General features: G+C 34.0%; 1 pseudogene; it reads left to right on the top strand.

Moving 5' to 3' along the window:
• Positions 1 to 20,600, top strand: part of LOC149534017 (rhamnogalacturonate lyase B-like) — an 88,909-nt pseudogene that overhangs the window by 56,690 nt on the left and 11,619 nt on the right.

Genomic DNA, 20,600 nt, shown 5'->3' with positions numbered 1-20,600 from the left:
TGTTGATCTTGGTTGGTCAAAAAAAACACAAGTTATGAGTTAATTATTTTCCTACTTAATGTTAGAAGAGATTGTGTGTAAAGAGTTGCTCAAAAGGTCACCCTTGACTTGGTTTTACCTTGACTACATTAGAAGTGATGGGTTTGCATTGAACCCCAATGTACTTTAAGTGAAACATGGAAAGATCTTATCTTGATTTTATTTACATTAGCAAAGTTGTCTACCTTATTTAAAGGACCAGAACTGGGGTTACATTTAAGGTCCTCAAAAATATCTCCAAGATGTCAACAAACACCCTACCAATAAACCAACAAGATTTCTTCTAATAGGAATTACTTTGGCACTCCAACATTATCAATTAAATGGGCAACAATGCACTGCTAAACTAGTGATTGAGGAGGAGATCAAATTTTTCAACTTACAATAAATCATCAGTTATAAAACACTCAATTAATTTAATTATACTAAAGCTCACTCTTATCCTAAAGGCCACCCAAGCTACAAAAATGGAGCAATACCACCTGATAGCCTATGTAGCATGTCTTGTTAATTTTTGCCAAGATTAATGACTTTAAGGATAAAGCATCACTTTTTTGAGGTGAGAGTGAACACACACTCAATTATTCCACCTAGAAAAAGATTACAAACAAAATTATCACACTAATGGATCTAATTTGTTCTAGGAAATTGGAAAATGCCCCAATTTTTGATCAAGCTAAATATCCCCAAATCCTTTCATAGATCCAGTCCATAACCCATGAATAAAAGTTGAAACTCTTTGGGATTTTTGTTTCAATAAATTGGAAATGAAATGGCTAAATAGTAGCATCTGCAAAAAGTTTCCATTGATGGGGAAATGAGACAACCTATCACCTTCTCTAGAGGACTCCAACTAGGAGATCCCTTGAGTCCCTGTCCATTTATACTAAAATCAGATAATATATATATATAGCTTTCTCTACAAAGTTCGAAGTAGGAGATCTCTTGAGCCCCTCATAGGAGAATCTGTGTAAAGCCTTGTATCAAGCCAAGGAACAAATGAAACATTATGGCATGCCAACAATTGGAGAAGGAATCAAATACTAAAATTGACTCATTCTTGCAGACTCAAAGAAGGCTTAAGTTTAAGACCCATCGTGATATCTCTAAATCCTTTGATCCATGCAACCAACAATTCATAAACATAAAACTATGGGCTTTTTGTTTCAATCAGTCAGCAATCAAGTGGATAGACTATTGCACCTGCACTCCCACCTATACAGCTACCCTTAATGGGTAAGTAGGACAATTTTTTCTTTCTTTGAAGAAATCAAAGAAGGATATGCCTAGGCCCATATCTGTTTATAATAATGTGGGAGAAACTGTGTAGAACATTCCCTCAAGCTAATGAATAAAAGAAGCAATACAACACCCAACAATTAAAAGAGGAATCAACTACAATAAACCATAACTTTTCTAATAATACTCTCTTTTTCACTACTCTATTCTCTAAACTTCTAAAGAGATCAAACATCTTGATAAAATTCTACAAATTTATTAAAAAAGATGTACAAAACCAATACAAAAAAATCTATTATCAATTTTACATAGTAAGATGCAAATGGGGATATATAAAATACACCATTAAAAGATACAAATGTAGAACCAATGTGGGTTGATAGGAGATGTTGTCACGTGCGCACACAATACCTCCACCAAACTAGAAAAGTACAAATTAGGTGATGCAAGCACAATTGGTGTAAGGAAATTTATCCACCAATCTAAAAAAGTACCAAGTCACATGATGCAAGTACAATCGACCTAAGAAAACTTATCCTATACTAAATACATTATGTGCAATAGAATAATTAACAAAATATAGAAAAATAAAATAATGCACCAATAGGAACTCATTGATAGATAGATTTCCCTCTCCCAAGAATCTTATTAAATTTTATGGCCTAATACGAGGTGTTATTTCGAGTGGATTGTTCAACTAATCAGTTACTAAAGCAATTAGATTCTTACAGTTAATGTGACAATATTAGACATAATATTTTATCTGGGTCCTATCACATTCTTTTAATTGTTTATACTTATTACATTAAGACTTAAAGTTGCATGAGACATGTTTAGCACTGATATTATTTATGGATTTTCTTTATAAAGGTTTCACCAATATGGACTTTGGAATAGATATATAGATAAGTATCCTAGAAGTGATCTGGTATACACTATGGGAGTTAGTAAGTATTCAAAGTATTGGTATTTTGTTCATGTCACAAGGTATCATTATTTATCTTTCTCCTCAATGTAATAATCAAATGATTGAATTCCTGTTGGGAGTTATTAGATATAGACTTTTTCTCACTTTTTAATTATTTTCTTTGCATTGCTTAATTTGTAACCGAATAGACTATATGAATTATAAATATAATGATAATAATGAGCTAACCTCTTTATTTAGATATAGCCTCTAGAAAACTTCCACGTCTCTTGAGTTAGAAATCCAATTCTTTGTTAGCAAAGAGAATTTTAAAGTCAAATGTAATCTACAAGAATGTATTCACAAATGTTGGATCTAATGTGTACCTGAAGATAGTTTTCACGGCATTATTAATTTCAAAAAATATGTAGTGGTCCATGGGGGCATGTCCCCTACATCTTTGGGGGGCATCCCCATCCCAGGGATGTTCTGTTTGTGGTGAACACCTTGGGGACATTTCTCAAGTGTCCCTAGAATGTATCTTCTTTTTGAAGATGTCCATAATTGAAGGAGATGTCACGAAAACACCCAAGGGACAGTCAGCCATCCCTAAGGTGCATATAGGGCATCTTAAACATCCCTCAATGTTTGAGGGATGACCATCCATCACCCTTTTCTCTTTTTTGCTTCATCTTTTCAATTATCACCCCTCTCCCCCCATAAAAAAAAATTAGGGACATAGCCCCCAAAACCCACCTCCAGCCCGTGGGGGAACAAAATATTCCCTCACACCCCCTAAACCATTGGATTTTCTAACATCTAACACCTTGTGCAAATTATTGTTGTTGCCCCTCAAACTTTTGGGCTATTAAGTTGAGTACAAGTCATCAAACTTTCCTTTTCGTCATTATGTTTTACATTTTTTGACATTTGTAGTGCAAATTTGTAGCCTTTAGCCATTTTGGTGTATGCAAAAATATTTTTTATCATATACACATTGACTATTGAACATGAATTATTGAAGCAATTAAGTGGTACTATTATTTTATTTTTACTCTCATCCCTCGTGAACTTTATTCATTGTGTTTTACTGAGTACTTTTGAATCTTTGATATTATAATGTATATGTCAATAAGGTTGCATTTGCAATTTTATCATATGAACAACTAGAATTTCTCTACATGTTTCCTTGTATGAATCTATGTATGAATCTCTGTGTATATCTATATCTATATAATGGTCTAAAATGATCACATCGTTGAGATGCATCCTTCCATCTCCACATCCCAAAAACTCACAAAACAGAGAAAATATGTGACCATTTTTCCACACAACTCATGGTTGGAACAAGGGTACCACATTACATGTGGATCACAACCTAGCTACATAGGAGAACATATTTAGAAAAGAAATATGGATAATGCTTCACCATTATACATGAGCTAATAACTCTGCCTAACATACCCAAGACTTAACAAGCTTAAGTGATAGCTCACATATAAAAAAATTTCAAATTTACATGAGAAATGAACTTTTTCATAGAAAAAACTTTAAAATAGAAATAGAAATCTAGGATAGGAAGGTCAAGTTTCTTATTAAAATAGCTTCTTATTACCTTGATGCTCCTTTTTCTCTTCCTTTAGATATCTTACAAAATGGCTATGAGAATCATCTTTATATAGTAGTTTAGGATGTGAGCTACAATAAAATCAAGTGGCTACGAAGTGGTTGGGATGTACCACATCATGCAGGCACTTGTGAAAGAGATATTGGTGTATCTTTCTAGATGATAGATGCACATGTTTATTCATTGTACATGTCCCAAATACTTAAGCTTACATGGGGAATATTATCCTATATGAACTTAACATAGAAGGAAAATTCACACCAAAATTAAAAAATTCAGAGTGGATAATGCCAAGAAAGGAATTATATTTAATGTAACAAGATGCAAAAAGGTAGTTATTAGAAGACTCTAGGCTATATGTCTAAAGGTGTAGAATTGATGAAAGATAAATGAACCAAATCTTTCTAGGATACAAAATTAATGCAAGAAAGTTAAAACAATGTGGGCAATTTAGAAATAGTAAGAGAGTGAATTATATGCCCATACTCCTAATTCCATTGAGAAAAAAATTGTTGCTTCCAAACCAATCACAAATGAGCTTGCAAACTATATTATTAAAGTATTATTTACCTAAAAAAGAGAATGCAGGCATAATAATCCAAGTTTTTGTAGTGTTTATTAGAATTATCTGTGGAAGCAACTTAAGAAATAAGCTACTTATATCCAATAATAGTGCCAACAGACTTAAAAGATGGATTATATAGATATTATACAGAAAAGGATAAGGACAAAACTAACCATAAGCACCAGTCTTTCCCACCTTATCTGAGGGAAAAGGGGCAACATTCTCTTCCTCATCCTCCTCGATTTCCATCCCCTCTTCCTCCATAAATTCCTTGCCTTTTGAAGTATCAGCCAACTACTTTGTAGTGGAAATTCTAGGTTTTTAAACTAGTGTGGGGGTGGGGGAGTGTAGAGGGGGGACATGCACATCATCCTCTATTTACCAACCCTCCCTAACCCTAGTAGACGTATCCTCCCCGTCATCATCAACAGCTGCAAAAACTTTAGGGGGTCTATCAAGAGCCAAAGCATGGAAGTACTCAAAAATTAGCGAAATTAAACCTTGGTAAAAAAATGGGTTTTTAGGGTTCATCCTATGGTCTTTTCTATTGGAGCTAAGAGAAAAGAGAAAATAGTAAGGAAAGGAGATCAAAGCCCTATGCTTGAAATGATGCAACATCACAAAATGATATCCATGAACCCTAGTATATCTCCAATATAGAGTAAAATACTCCATGATTGGCTTAAAAAATTCTCTCCATAAAAGTATAATCTTATCTAGTTCATAGTAAGAATTATTACCTTTCACCAGCATATCCTTTCTGCCCTCCATCTTAGGGAACCTTCTCACTACATTATTAGAAACCTTTCTATCTTTAAAAAATCTCATACCTTTCATGGAAAGACTAGTAACCTCAACAATGAGGTTCTCATCAATCACAACCTCCCTACCAAATAGGCATTGCCATCCTCTATTTACCAACACTCCTCAACCCCAACATACTTATCCTCCCCATCATCATCAATAGCCATAAAAAATTTATGCAGTCTATCAAGAGCCAAAGCATGGAAGTGCTCAAAAATTTAGAAAATTAAACCTCGGTAAAAAAATGGATTTTTAGGGTTCTTCCTATGGTCTTTTCTATTGGAGCTAAATATTGGTTCCCAAAACTGCAGATTGGAATCCTATAAGTCTTGCCAACTCAATGCTAGGATATCCAACTAGTTATGGCCAACTTGACGAGATTGATCAATGCAATCCAAATCCCCTGCACTTCTGGCTCTACAAAACCAAGGTGGATCCTGGACAAAACAGTTAGATCCAAGATGCTTATAGTAGATTGATCAAAATGCAAATGTATTGAAAGTTTTCCAAATGACAAGGATTACAAAAAAATTTTAAACTTGTAAATTATGAACTGAGAATGAATATATGAATGTTTTCAAAATAAGAATAAGTATAGATTAATACAAAAAATAAATATATTAATTATTCAAAGGAAATATGTGAAGTAATTACCACCATATGGATTGTGAATTATGAAAAAATATAAAGAAAAATGTTGAAGGGTGATAGAGTTGGTTTATAAGTTTAAAACATGCAACTTTATAATATTCTTCGCACATTAATTATAAACAATCTAGTAATCAAGATGTGATAGATCAAATATATAGAAATAATTTTAAAATGGTCTAGAATGTATTTTAACTCTTGTGGTTCGGAGACAAACCAAACATAGATTCAGAAACAATTATATATTTCTCAATATCTATAATGTTCAATTTTAAAATTCTATAATTGATCCTATCCACTTATCTATCATATAAATTATTTATAAAATTAAAATAATAATTATAAAGGATGAAACTATAGAATATCTTAACTCTAAAGCGTCATGCAAATAAAATATATATTTCTTACTGATCATGCCAGAAATAAAATTGCACTGGAGACACTCCTTACAGATGTTCCATCCAATGTAGTTTGACTCCAAAATCACATAAATATATTTATTCAATAATCTGAATTCATGAGCTTAGTTCAAAAAATAATCTCTTTACCAATGAAAGAATAAAATATATCATAGAGCATATATATAACTTGGGTATGTAAAAATTTGTAGGAATATTAATTTTATGTAAAAAATCCCCTATTTATAATTTTGCATAGGATGTGAGATGCCTCTTCAAAACATCACACCCCTTCATAATGAATAATCGATCCTTGATAATAATGGGAGTTTACTAATATTTTTTCTTTATAAGTAAACAAATAAATAAGCCACATCATTTCATGGTGATATTTTCAAAATCAAAATTTTTAATGAAATGTCATCAAGTACTGGAGAGAATGTAATCATGCTTTGGCTTTATGATTGTCTGTATCATTGCATCTAAAAATTTGTTTTCATCTTTCACGAGTGGCCTTCCATTCTTTCTGCTATGGCCAGGCTCACAAATATTCTTCTGGCTTTTCATGCTTACTCACTCCTATAGCGCACATGTTCATGGCACATGGAATAATTTCACGGCAATGAGAGGGCTCCTTCAACTAAGATTTCCTCTATATATAATTGTCATGAATGAAAAGATGATTTCTAATTATGATGTCGGTGTTTACTTCCTACCAATTCACACAAAGTCTTTTCCCTTCTCACACATGGTTCTTTGGATTTTTTTTTCTTGTGATAGATATCAAGTCTTCTGGTGGAAACTTTTTCATTATGCACGCATATGTCTAGACTTGCAAAAATAAAAGGCATCGTTAGATACAAGTTGCTATAGAACATCCACTTATGATTAAAAAATACAACTCATGGCCTCTATTCCATTTATATGCTTGGAAAATGATCTTGATGCATGCCATCTAGAAACATTCACATGCCAAACTCCATCATTTCTTTTATTTCTAAAATTTTCTTCTAGGACATTGTGATTGTTTGTGAGCACATCGTAAATAATTCATATACAAAGAATGACCATCAACACTACTGCTCAATGATGGTGGTGACCTGTTTACTTGTTTGCCATTATTTTTTTTCCCACAGTATCCACTTTTATCGAGCATGGTTTTTGAGCAATTCCACACATGCCTATGTTATGCATCTCACATGCCAAGGATAAGGAATGACTCAGAAGTCGCATGTATCCTCTCAAAAAATATCTCCAACACTTAAAATCCAGAAGTTACTTCCTTCCTTGTGAAATAAGTTTGGCACAAATTGTTGTACATCATTTCTAATAGTAATCCTCTATTTCCCTAGAACTATCATCAAATATCTCTTAGCATTGAAAATTATCTTTTTATTACTTTATCTCTTCTTCCAAGGTTAATTTGCTCCTGCTACTAGCATTAATCATGTGCAATTTGGATCAGATTAATCCATACATATCTCTATACTATTGTAGATTATCCTTTGTTTCTAATCCTCAAACTTATATACTGCTGCAAAGGATGAGTCATAATAGTCACTTAGTTATGCCACATGATGGAAGATGCATTGCACATAGTGTGGAATTACCACAATTTTAGGTATGTTGGACTTCAAATATGGCTAATATCCTTATGGTGTATTGCTACAAAAAATATTATTGAATGATCAAGTCAATAATAACTAGCTTTTAATATGATAACACCTTTGGCATGCTCACATTGCATGGCTCTTATTTAATCTTTGCAACTGATATTGTACCAAATATGTTAACTCATAGTGAATTCAAGATCTTTTAATAAATAAGGTGATGTGCTAAAGATTGAATGTCATATACTTTCATTGTTCTAACCATTGTTAATCTTAATTGGATTGTTGATATCTATTATCTTCCCCACTTTTCTTCTACTATATATTTTTTTATGATAACTCCATCTGTTCCATGTCATGCATTCTAACTTCATATTTGACTACTTCCTCTTTTGTATACCTGAAGGTCTAACTGACTCATAAATATCATATATATGAATTGTGTGGATTATACACTTGAACAATTTATTGTCAATAGGTAATATAATGACCATTATTTTTGGATATGCAATTTGACTTGGTCTCTCAAGATCTTTGCCTCTCTACAAATGCTTAACTATTTGTTGCAGATTATTAATAGGCCTGAACAATGACAAATTGAACTTAGTGGTTTTTTCTTTTCTCTTATCTATGCCTTCTCTTTATCTTCTATATCTTGGCAGAAACCTGGGCACCACAATCTACCTACTCCAAATAGAGGTAACTTTCAAATGTTCTCTTGAGGCTGGTATATCAACTCTAGTGATAGGGATTTTCTCAATTTCTAATCTTCCTTGTCTATGATAATCTTGACCAAAGATAACAATTAATACTCCTTTTTAATATAGTACTATTTGAGGAAGCTCTCTTTAAATGGATCATGGCCGATTGCTTGTGTTCTACTACTTAACAACCCTGGCTAGTTATTCATAAATGAGCATAAGATAATTTATCTCAATGGATGCCACATTTCAATTTTTTTTGAGATATCCTTCTTGTAACCTAGGCTCCAATGCTATCTTTCCAATTTTCTTACTCTTCATATTATAAAATGGAGACTAAAATTAAGGCTCCATCACTAAGAGCAAAGAGAAAATAGTGAGGAAAGGAGATCAGAGCCCTATTCCTGAAATAATTCAACATCATAAAATGATATCCATGAACCCTAATGTATCTTCCATCTAGGGTAAAATACTCCATGATTGGCTTAAAAACTTCTCTTGATAAAAGTTTAATCTTATCTAGTTCATAGTAAGTATTATTACCTTTCACCAGCATATCCTTTTCACCCTCTGTCTTAGGGAACCTTCTCACTACATTATCAGAAACCTTTCTATCTTTAAAATATCGCATACCCTTCATGGAAATTCTAGTAACCTAAACAATGAGATTCTCATCGATCACAACCTCCTTGCCAAATAGGCATTGCGTCATTTTATTGTCCTTAATTTTGGTTGCACAAAATTGGGGCAACCTTGCAGAATTTTCTTATGGATTCTTAGGTGCATCCTCTAAGTTTTAATGTAATGATAAAGTATCACTCATTATCCATGAATTGAACTCATTGTTTCTCTATCTTCCATTTTTTTCTAAGGTTTCCATCGAGCTTAATTCTAAATTGTTTGCTAGTAAGAGTTTTTCTTCTCTGACTGCAAATGCTCAATTTTTGGCAATCCTTCACAGCCTTTCTTCTTTTTTTATATTGTAAATTTTTTTAGTCTTATTTTTTCCTTGGGTGAATAGCCCTTGGAATTCTTCTTGTTTTGAGCTAACTTAGGTCGAAATCAAAGTTGTCTAGCTCAAGTTATAAGGGGAAAAAATGGGTTTTTTAGGACAACTACATATCTCAATTAAAAAACCTCATAAAAGTAGGTTTTTATTGGTGAAATCATGATATAAAATTATATTTAATATTTAAAGTCAATTTTTTGGTCCATTTTAAAATTTCAACTCATTCTGAGTTGATTTGACTATAGTTTTTTATGTTTTATGAAAATGAAAATAGCCTATTTCAAGACTACTTTTCATGTTACTTTACTAAAAGTTATAGCTAGATATTCAATTTCATTGAATAAGACACTTCAATGCACTTAAGTGGGGTTTTTATTGCATATTGCATATATCCACATGCAAATAACTATATGAATACCCACTTCCAATAATTATAAGTCCCAACATCATTAACATGCACTTTTTCAATGTAATAACACATTTTATTGTGTTAGGTGGGATTTAATATGCATTTGCATATTTAAAACTTATTAAATCAATGTAAGTGGCAAATTCTAACCCATTTACATATGTTTTTGCATTTATAAGTTTATTGTAATGTTTTAATGCATTTAAGTGAAGTTTTTCAAACCTATTACATATGCATTTTTTAAATTGCTACTTAAGTGGACTTTTGAGATCAATTTACTTGTTTTTGATAAAAAAAAGCAGCCCAAAACTAGGGGGTTGGCCCTTTACAACAGTGACAAAACAACCATCAAAAATGTACTAGCAACTAGCACAAGACCAGCTGGCAACTAGCACACAACCAAATAGTCCCCCTAATGTTTCATATCAAAAACATCATAAAAATTTTACCATTATATACAGTTACTAGTATTCCTACTTTTAAAACTAGTAGAGTTTAACAAATTAACAAACTGCATGTAGCTAGTCATCGCATCATACCACCTACAGCCCATAAACAAGTTCAGCATGAAAAACAAAACCATCAACAACAGATGTGGAGAGATGAGAAGAGTACCAAAAAATAACAAAAACTAGAAAGCCATTAACTAGCCTCCTTTTTCTTTCCCTTCCTAGCCATGAGAACCTTGGCCCAGTCATCAGCGAGGAAGCTATAAAGAAGCTTCCTGTCCTCCTTTCCACCGTTCTCCTCCTCCGAGTTATTAGCCAACAGTTGAAGAGTGGTAGTCGTCGTGTATCACTTTGAGAGTGAACTTGGAGAAAAGGTTGAATCCCTCTTCCATCACCATGCACCTATCCATCAACTCCTTGTGTTCCTTGCAGGTAATAAGTTCATTCTCCTTAGTTTGTAGCTTTAGGGTCCTACTACAATTCTCTAGGTGGTTTTGCTTAACCTACACATCAGAAATGTTAGCATGGCATTTATGGTTCTCCTAACCCCTTTTACCAATCAAGGATGAAATAGTGTCGAGGGAGGTATTGGTGACATTGGGGTGCTCTTGGTTGATAGTGGAAGGTAGGGTGATGGTGGTAGAGACATGTGTGGGGTCAAGGAAGGGGTCCTTAGTACTATGTTCTGCCTCAAAGTCTCAGGTACCATCAAGGGTATCATCCCATTTCTCCACATCTTTATTTGTCTCCTCTTTCCCCTTATCCATACCATCCCTCAAATTCTTGTCACTCTCATCAGAGTTGGTATCATCCTCCTCTTCTTGAGAGCAATTGGCCATTTGTTTGTATCGACCCTAGGATCGATTTACTTGTTATTATAACATGCAAAATACATGTTTTAAGTGAGTTTTCAAAGTAAACCAAAAGTGGTGTTTTTTGACACTACTGCATATGTTTTTTGTAAAAGAAAACCCATTTCTATAGACCAAAACTAGAAGTGGTAGATTTTAACCCCATTACATGTGTTTTAAATGCTAAAAGAACATGTATATGCATTGAAAAATCTCATTTTTAACTTAAAGATCATAAGTGGTGATTTTTCATGCAATAACAAGTAGTTTTAAATATGTTTTTCACTTCCAAAAATGCATTTAAGAAAGAGTAGCAATTTTAGACCCATTTGCATATCATTTAAATATGTAAATGGCTTCTAAACACCTATTTTTATGGCTTATAGTGAAGTAAAATCCAAAATGGCAATTTTTCTAGCCATTGCATATGTTTTGAACATGAAAATGTGACCAAAAAGTGCATTTTACTTCATAATATGAGGCTTTTTGATTGAACACCTTAAAGTGGCAATTTTTAGCTCAAAAACAAATGTTTTGGCTCTCAAAACTTCACTTTTTGTGCATTTTTCTCCAAAAATGGATTTTGCAGCCTTCAAATGCTCATATTTTCAGTGATACTTGGTCTCTTTCACCTAAAATCACCCAAAAAACACATTGGGCTACTCAAAAAGGGAGTTTTTTGAGTGTTTTCTTTATTTCTAAACCCATCTAGGTCATGTTTTTGCTCAAAACTGCTCTAGTTTTTAACAATTTACACCAATAAAACAACAAGTGTTTGGATCAAGGTAAGTTTGAAAGCATTTCCTATCCTTCCTATCTTGCATTCAAGTCTTTTAAATCACTTGATATGCTTTGAACACTGCATTTTAAACTCTTTGCATATTGCACATTGCTTGGTCTAAACGGTTGCTAAAATGATCCAATTTTTTGCTCTAACTTCCTACACTTGGCAAGCTACTAATTTTACTTCATCATACAATCTTTCTAAATCCAAGAAATCTCTTTCGCATTTTCAAATTTTTCAAAAGTGTTTAAAACAACTTCTTCCCTTGCCTCTCGATAAAAGGGTATGACTCCTTGTTATTTTTCATAAGGTTTTTGTTGTATATACTTTTTATGTTGTGTATGCAAGTCTCGTCATTTCCATTTTCATTTTTGCATTTTTTTTGTATATGTCAAGTTGCTTCTTCTAATCTTTCATTTATTTCTGTAAGTTTCATGTGCAAAGTCTCACTTACTTTCATATGTAGTCAGGGGAAAATCTCATTCTAAGGAAAAGGCAAGCTCTTTATTTCCCCTCATGTGAATGCAAGTATAAGTCTTTATCATTCATTTTATAAACCTCTATATGGCTGCCCTATGGTTGAAAAAGAATTTCTCACATCCTTGCCAAATACATAGTATGACTTACACCTATTAAAAGCATGTTATGTTTCCATTCCACTATGTTTTACTCCTCATTTATGCATTTTAGAGTTTTCTATTTTCATGTGTAATGCACCCAAAAAATCTTTTTTTTGGTTTTTCTACTCAATTTTCAGTTAATCCGAGCTTAGCTCATTTGTTCATTCACTCTCTGCAATCATCCCATACACTTTTCCTATTCATAATTTCCACAAATCCATGTTTTTACACATCAAAAGAGAGAAATGGACCCATCTATGCTTGAAAGAACATATGTTGGTTTTTCTAGAAACTCAATAAAGACAACATGCATAACCCCAGAGATGCAAAGAAGAAAGAGGAATGTAAAGCAAGAGCGGTCACATAATGGAGCTTCCAATGAGATGAGAGAATGATTGAATGCATAAATTTTTTTCAAAATGGAGATGAAAAGAAAAAAATGTGTTTTTCAAGAGACAATAACCATTGCACTATAGAGCAAGCAAGGATGCAATTTCATGTTCTAATTCAAGAGCTTCCACCAAACCCAAGCACACTAACCATTGAGCATCTTATAGCAACTTGGAGACAGAAAAAGGATAATGTAATAAAAGTCATGTCATGTCTGGAACTTGGATTATTTTCATCATGTATCTTATATTTGTAATTGACATATTACATGTAATGAAAAAATGGGATATAATTGCATGTGATAGTATTACGTGCAAAGTTGTAACATGTAGTCAAGTTGCAATCACATTAGGCATGCAACTTTGAATAAGTCAAACTAGTTAGTTAGAAGTTTGTTAGAGAATAAGTCAAGGTGGTTAAAGATTTCCTCTTTTCCCTCCACCTTTCTCTCTCCTATTTTCCTATATAAAGGAGGGAGCTCATTGTAAATAATCATCTTTTGAAAAGGTGAGAAAATTCTGCCAATTTATACTATGCACTCTAATAAGACTTTGTGCTTGCATGTAAATCAGATTTCTATCAATAAAAGAGGCAACTTGCTTTCAAACTTTGTGTTGATTCAGGGTGCTATGTGACGACATTTTTTGGATTTTGATTGTGATTTTTAGAGCTTTAATCAAGAGCGATTTGAATTTAATCATGCAAACTTTGAGCTGCCTATTGCATTTAGAGCCAATTTGAACTCTTGAATATTTTGTGCTACAGGAGGACAAATTTTAATAGATAGTAAAGGTTGCAATTACTTAGAGTTGAAGACTTTGGACTTCAACTGTAAGTGTTTTGTATTAAATTTGAGAGTATCTATAAGAGACTTTGTACCTTACTATTTATTCTTCTTGAATCCTTATTCAAGACAAATGCATGAGACTTTGGATTCCTATTTTTGTTTCACAAAATGTAAAAAGTAAATTGTTGTCTCTGGTGTTATTCTTACATCAATTCCAGGGTCACTGATATTATCATAGCAATAAAGCAATTTTTGTTAAGTTGGAAAGTTATAGTTGTATGCAAATCATTCTTGAAAAAAGGGGAATTGATCAAGAGAACCATCTTTTTTGTAATTTTAGTTAAGTTCCTATTGAAGGCACCTATGGTAAGAAGGGAGCCTCCCCTATTGCTGAGAGGAGAGAGAAATATCATGAAATTTTTCCTAAAGTCACAATTTTGTATGTCATAGTCAGTGACATATTAAAAATTTAGCCAACACATTCTTCCCCTCCTAAATGAAGATCTGGGTGACCCTCTTATCATAGTTGTCGATCTTCTCAAAGTAGGGTTCACCCCAACTTTCCTTGGTGTCATTTTTCCACTCATCATAAGGTTGCAGGTTCTACTTTTTTTAGCTCTCCACCCATCTTTGAATTATCAGAATTGAAAGCAAAAAAATTAAAATTTTGAGTTATGTTAAGCAAAACAAAAAAAACCCAAATAAAACACAAATTGCCCACAAAACATGTAAGGTAAAACTAACAATAATGGTCCTTTATCATGTAGGACAAACTCCACCTCCAACACTGATTTTAATATTACCATGCGTCATCTCCATCATTAATTGGGATTTTTCAAACTTTACTCTTAGAAGAGAGATAATGTCATCATTCAATTTACTCTCCCCTTCCCAAGTTTTATTTATACCTTGAAGTTAGACACCAAGGTTGGCGAGGCCATATGCCATCTTATTGGTCTTGCAATAGGAATGGGTAATGTGCCACATTTCAGAGATTTGAATAATAGCTATTGAATCATAAATCATATGATCAATAGACCTTCTTTATGTTCCTCTTTCAAACATTTTATAATATTGTTGGAATCTCCTTCTATCCAATTTTTTCTACAATTTAAGCACCCAAAAATGTTACAATTTGGAAGGCACCCATGGCCTCTATAAGTTGGTTGGACTAAACTCCTAAGGGAACTACCGCTGCAACAATAAAAATGTCATTTTCATTTCTTACCATTATCCCACACCCAGTTGGCTCAGGATTCCCCTTAGCCCCCCATAATAATTAACTTTAACCCAACCCTACAGAGGAAAAAGCTAAACCAAACCTTCTCTATCCTTCTTGACCTTGCCCAAAGATAGAGATATCAATATTGACATTCCAATATTTTGATATTCTGATGTCCTTCAACCTTGCATGGGACTTTGGTAGCCCTAAATATTTTCTCAACAACCATTTTGGGGGGTGAAGCAATCTCTATTAATATCATGTTATTGTGTTCTTTCACAAGACCCCAAATCTCATGAGCACTAATAGCCCAAAGAGCCTTTAGCACATAATTAGGTGAAATGTAGCACACAATTGCAAAAAGAAATCTTGAATAGACCCAAGAAAAAACTAGCAAAGATTCAAATTTACACCTTTGGAAAATTCTGGACCATATCTCCCTAGAGAAGATACAATGGAATAAAAGATGGGGACTAGATTCATTAGCCTCCAAGCATAAATAGCATGTGTTGGGAATTTGAAATCATCTTTTTCCAAATATTTCTAGTAGTGAGGACTTTATTCTAAAGAAAAAAGCCAGTTATATATATATATATATATTAGGAATAAGAAACATCACCCAAGACTTGGCCCAAAAAGGAGACAAATCATAGGACTAAGAAAGAAAAGAGGTAGTAGAAGACACCAAGAACCTTCCTTTACAAGTACTAAACCAAATAAAAGAATCTTCTACATCATCTTTATTAACACAAATATTGAATGAGGACTGAATTGGAGAAAGAGCATCATCAATAGCTCGGAGTTGAACCTTATTCTGACCCTACCAATACCCTCTCACCCAAGTGCCAAAGGAAGCCTTGCAACAATCCATGAAGAACAAAATGGGAGGAAGGTTTCTCAAAGGCTGATTAGAAAGCCAACTATCTTCCCAAAAATAAAAAAATTCTACCATTCCCAACTGTCCATCTCATACCAAGGGCAGTAATACACTTAACTTTTGGATATTGTTCCAACAAAAGGATTCGTTGACAATAATAGGAGAATTAATGAACTTGTCCAGAGAGGACTTGTAGAAAAAGTACTTCTCCAAATCTAATTTCATTCCCTAGTTTCTCCAAAGGTTCTCCAAATTTGTTTTGCTAACAATGCCTTATCAAAAGACCTTATACTCCTGATTCCAAGACAACCCACTTTTTTGGTTTACAAACATTGTCCAACATAAGAAGCCACAAGCAATTTTTTTTTTCCACACCCCTCTAAAGGAATTTTTTTTTAATCCTCTTAATAATATCAAAAAACTTCACATGGATCCTAAAGAGGCTTAGAGGATACACCAACAAATTTTGAAGACAATCTTTTAAGAGTTAGATTTTCCAACCTAACTTAGCAATGTACCCTTCCAATCAGAAAAGTTCTTATAGAATCTATCTATTAGAGTGTTCTAGAAAGCATTAGTGGGTTTCAATCTAAGATAGAGGCCTAGATATGATGTAGGAAGAGTAGCAATTGCACACCCCACAATATCAGAAATCTTTGTTTGTCTCACCTCAAGTTTGTTGATGAAGAAAAGAGAGCTTTTGTCCTAGTTTATAAGTTATTCCATTGCCCTACTATAGATATTTAATGACTCCTCCATCTTTCTAGCCTCCCTCACTATAGAGGAACCTGTCATTATAGTATTAGCAACAAGCGGTTGATGAGAGAAAGTCAAATTAGAAGAAGACAACCTAAGGCCCTAAAGGTTGCCTTCAAGAACTAATTTTTGCAAATATCTTTTAAGACTTTCAGCATAATAGAAAACTAGATAGGAGAAATAGGATCCCCTTCCATTGGCCTCTAGAAGGATTGAAAAATGAGAGGGAAAATAGTTAACAATTATAGATGAAGATGAAGCACAAATGAGCTATAGAACCCTTTCACCAACTCCAGATGCTTAGAAGATTTTGCATAAAAAATACCACTCTACACGATCATAGGCTGTGGATATATCTAGCTTCATTAGGAACCCCTATTTGTTCTAGACCTCCAAGGAATGAATATTTTCCTACACCAAAATAATGGAGTCATGAATCTGCATCCCAAAGATGAAACTATTTTGCTAACAAATAATAGAAGGCAACAAAGTAAGAATCCTACAAGTCAAAACATTAGAAAAGATTTTGTAAAAATAATTACACACACTAATAGGTTGAAAACCAACCAAGGTAATAGATTGAAAACCGACTAGGGTGTTTGCACCTAGTCTTTTAGTAATGAACACAAGGAATGTAAAATTAATCTCCTTCAATAAGCTTCTAGATCCGAAGAACTCCTTGGCCGCATTAGTAACATCATTTTCCACTATATGCCCAAAAATTTGGAAGAACAACATTGGAAAGTCATCCAAGTTGGGGGCTTTCTCCCCTTAAAATGAGAAGAAAATACTCTTAAACTCATTTATGGAGGGGATAATAGTGAGAAATTCATTTTTCTCCCCCCTTGTATAGACAAAATTGTAGAAAGCAATGTATTTTGATCTTGCAAAATCAAGTTGGTTTCAGTAGTAAGCAAAGAAGAGAAGAAAAAAATTTCTCCCTAGATTTCCTCCTCTTTCACCAACTTCCCCCTCTTGGTAGAAACATATGATACTTTATTAATTGCTCTATGTTTGAGGGTTGTCATGTGGAAAAATCTAGTGTTTTTGTCATTGGCCGCCACCCAAACAGCACAAGATCATTGCTTGCCAAATAACCTCCACCTTAGCAATGATATCATGGTATTTGACCATTATATCATTCTCCCTAGTCATAAAATCCATACTATACCCATTACCTTAGATTTTGTTTCGGATGTATTTGAGATTTAACTTAATATCTACCTTTGTGGCAAAAATTATCCCCAAAAACATCCTTGTTCCACCTTCTAACTTTCCCCTTTAGAAATCTTAGCTTCTTAGCTACTTTAAACATAGTAGACCCATCAACATCAATATTCCACCACTTCTTAATACTACCCTCCAAATTAGGGTCTAGTAACCACATTTTCTCAAACATAAAGGCCAAATTTCTCTTACCATTAACCGCATCTGCAACAAAAGAGATTGGAAAATGATCATAATCAATTCTGAAAAGAGCATTGCAAGTGCATAAATACTTTACCATCCATTCATTTGAGATGAGAGCATAGTCTAGAAGCACTTGAATCAAATCATTCCTAATCCTTCTATTAGTCTGGGCATAATTAGGCATCTCGAAGGTCAACATCAAATAAAGCTTGTTGATTTATAAAATCCTTAAGATCTAACTTGATGTTTGTTTGAGTCTAGGATCCTCCAAAATTTTCATTATCTTTTAGGGAGGTGTTAACATCTCCCATGATCATCTAACAATCGTGCAAAAAGTTATGCTTGCAAGAAGCTAGCCTATTCCAAAATTTGCCTCTTGCAATTATGGCTTTAGGTTCATAGATATTATAGGGTAACTAGGTGAATTCATCTCTAACAAGGTGAAACCTTATAGTAATAATATTAAAAATATCAATTCCAAAATATTCTCATCAACTATCAATGGATCGCCTTTTATATAGTTTAGATTCCAAAAAACAACAATTCTACCAGAGGCTCCCTCCAAACTGCTACCAGCAACTCCATAGTTTTTGAAAACCATGACTATTTCAACCTTCTCATTTGACATCTTAGTTTCCTAGATCAGCATAATATCAAGCTTGTGGTCTCTAAACATGTTTTGAAGAACATCTTGTTTATGGGAGCCATGTAGCCCCCTTATGTTACATGAGATTATCTTCATTTCTTTGATGGGGAACATACATCTCGAATGGTCATCTGCCAACCATCCATAATATTTTGTTTACACTAATTCTCTCTAAGATATCTTGTTGACTTCCTACTAGCATTAGGAGTACCAACATTAGCCTTGATTTGATTTCTCATGGAAACCCCACTTCAGGAAGAAGAGACCAAATGTTGGCTCTCCCCCCCTTCTTTCCTTTCTTATTCCAACTTTCATCCAAGATTCTTCTTCATCCACTCTATTTTCAACCTTCTTATGGTTTTCTTTATTTTCCTTAAAGTCATCACCTCAATTATGACCTAATATGAAGGTCAAGACAAGTAGATCTCATATGCTCCTACAAATCGATGTCAGAAGAATGCAAGGAAAATACACCCCTCAATTAATTACATGGTTAGCAATCATCCAAGCCCATCGAAGGCAACATGTTCTCGTTATTATGTTGTGAATCCTCCACCCTTCATGGAAAACTATAATAAGTGTCTACCTTATCTAGGGATCCTACACTTTTAGAAATTTCTCCTTCCTCTAGAGACTGGTGTTGATTTCTTTCTAGTAAAGAGCCAACCTATCCCACACACATTGTATTTATAAGTGGCTCTGGACCTAATGAATTTCTTAACCTGAGGAACCTTCTCTTCCATCTCATTTCTCCCATGGTGACATTAGGGTTTAGGGGAGGACACTTAGGTTAATTCTCAACCAAGTTCTCCTTTGCTCCATCCTCCACCACAACCTGCCTACCCATCTTAACAGAGGTAGGTGGTTATAGTGGTGCATAAGTGACCTAATACAAGAAACTTCATCACAAAAATATCTACCACTATGATGAACCTACCTACCCAACCACCACCTAGCCTATTTAGGGGCAGGTGGTTATGGCAGTGCAAAAGTGCCCTAATACATCCTAGAATGGAGAATGTGCATATTTCCACCCCTCCCCCCTTTAGAATAGTATGGTTTATCATATAGGGGGGTAAGGGGGCAAGGAATTGGTTCTATGGGAAGGGGGGCCCTGATCAATATTGGGAACTACAAAGGCATGGTGCGTCTACATGAACCTACAAAAGGGTGCCTACTATTGTAAGGGGTGGTTTGGTGGGAACAATAGTGCATTCCATAGGTTGGGTGGGCCTACTATTCTAAGGTTGGTTTGAAATGTATCCTCACTCCATGTACCCCCTCTCATAGGCTTTGTTAACCCTCTTTTCCTTCCAAGCACTTTTTTATCAAACTATTTTGGACCTTTCTCCTTCTTCACCCTTTGAGGACATCTTTTAGCCCAATGTCTAGTCTTTTTGCATAAAAGCGTTAAAAGGCAATGTCTCAAACTCAATAGATTGGGGTCATTTACCCATCTTTGAAACAATTTCAACAAACTGAGGGAGATCAATGAATTGATCAATGCAAACACAAATCCTATCATAGACTAACCTTGATTTAGAGGCAGTCGTAGGGTCAATAGATAAGAGTTCTCTAAATGAGCTCCCTAAACCCTTAAAAAAATCCTTATTCCAATTCTCCAGTGGCAACCTAGGAAGTCTAACCTTGTTTGGAGCTGAGGGAAAGATAGTGTCATTCAAATCTAGTTTTGGGGACCATTTTTCAAGAGCTAGAGCTAACTTCCCAATAACCCATGGTCCACCACATAAAACATCAAAAAGGTCTTCTTCACAAGCAAAGGCGAAAGATAAGAAGCCTTTTGGAATAGAAACAATATCTATCTAGCCCTTTAGCAGCCATTTCTTCTTGG

This window comes from Cupressus sempervirens, chromosome 10 (genome assembly GCF_028749045.1).
Source record: "Cupressus sempervirens isolate cs-2001-9-10 chromosome 10, ASM2874904v1, whole genome shotgun sequence".
In the NCBI taxonomy this organism is placed as follows: Eukaryota; Viridiplantae; Streptophyta; class Pinopsida; order Cupressales; family Cupressaceae; genus Cupressus; species Cupressus sempervirens.
The sequence above is the reverse complement of the archived record's forward strand: the minus strand, read 5'-3'. Positions and strand labels throughout refer to the sequence as shown.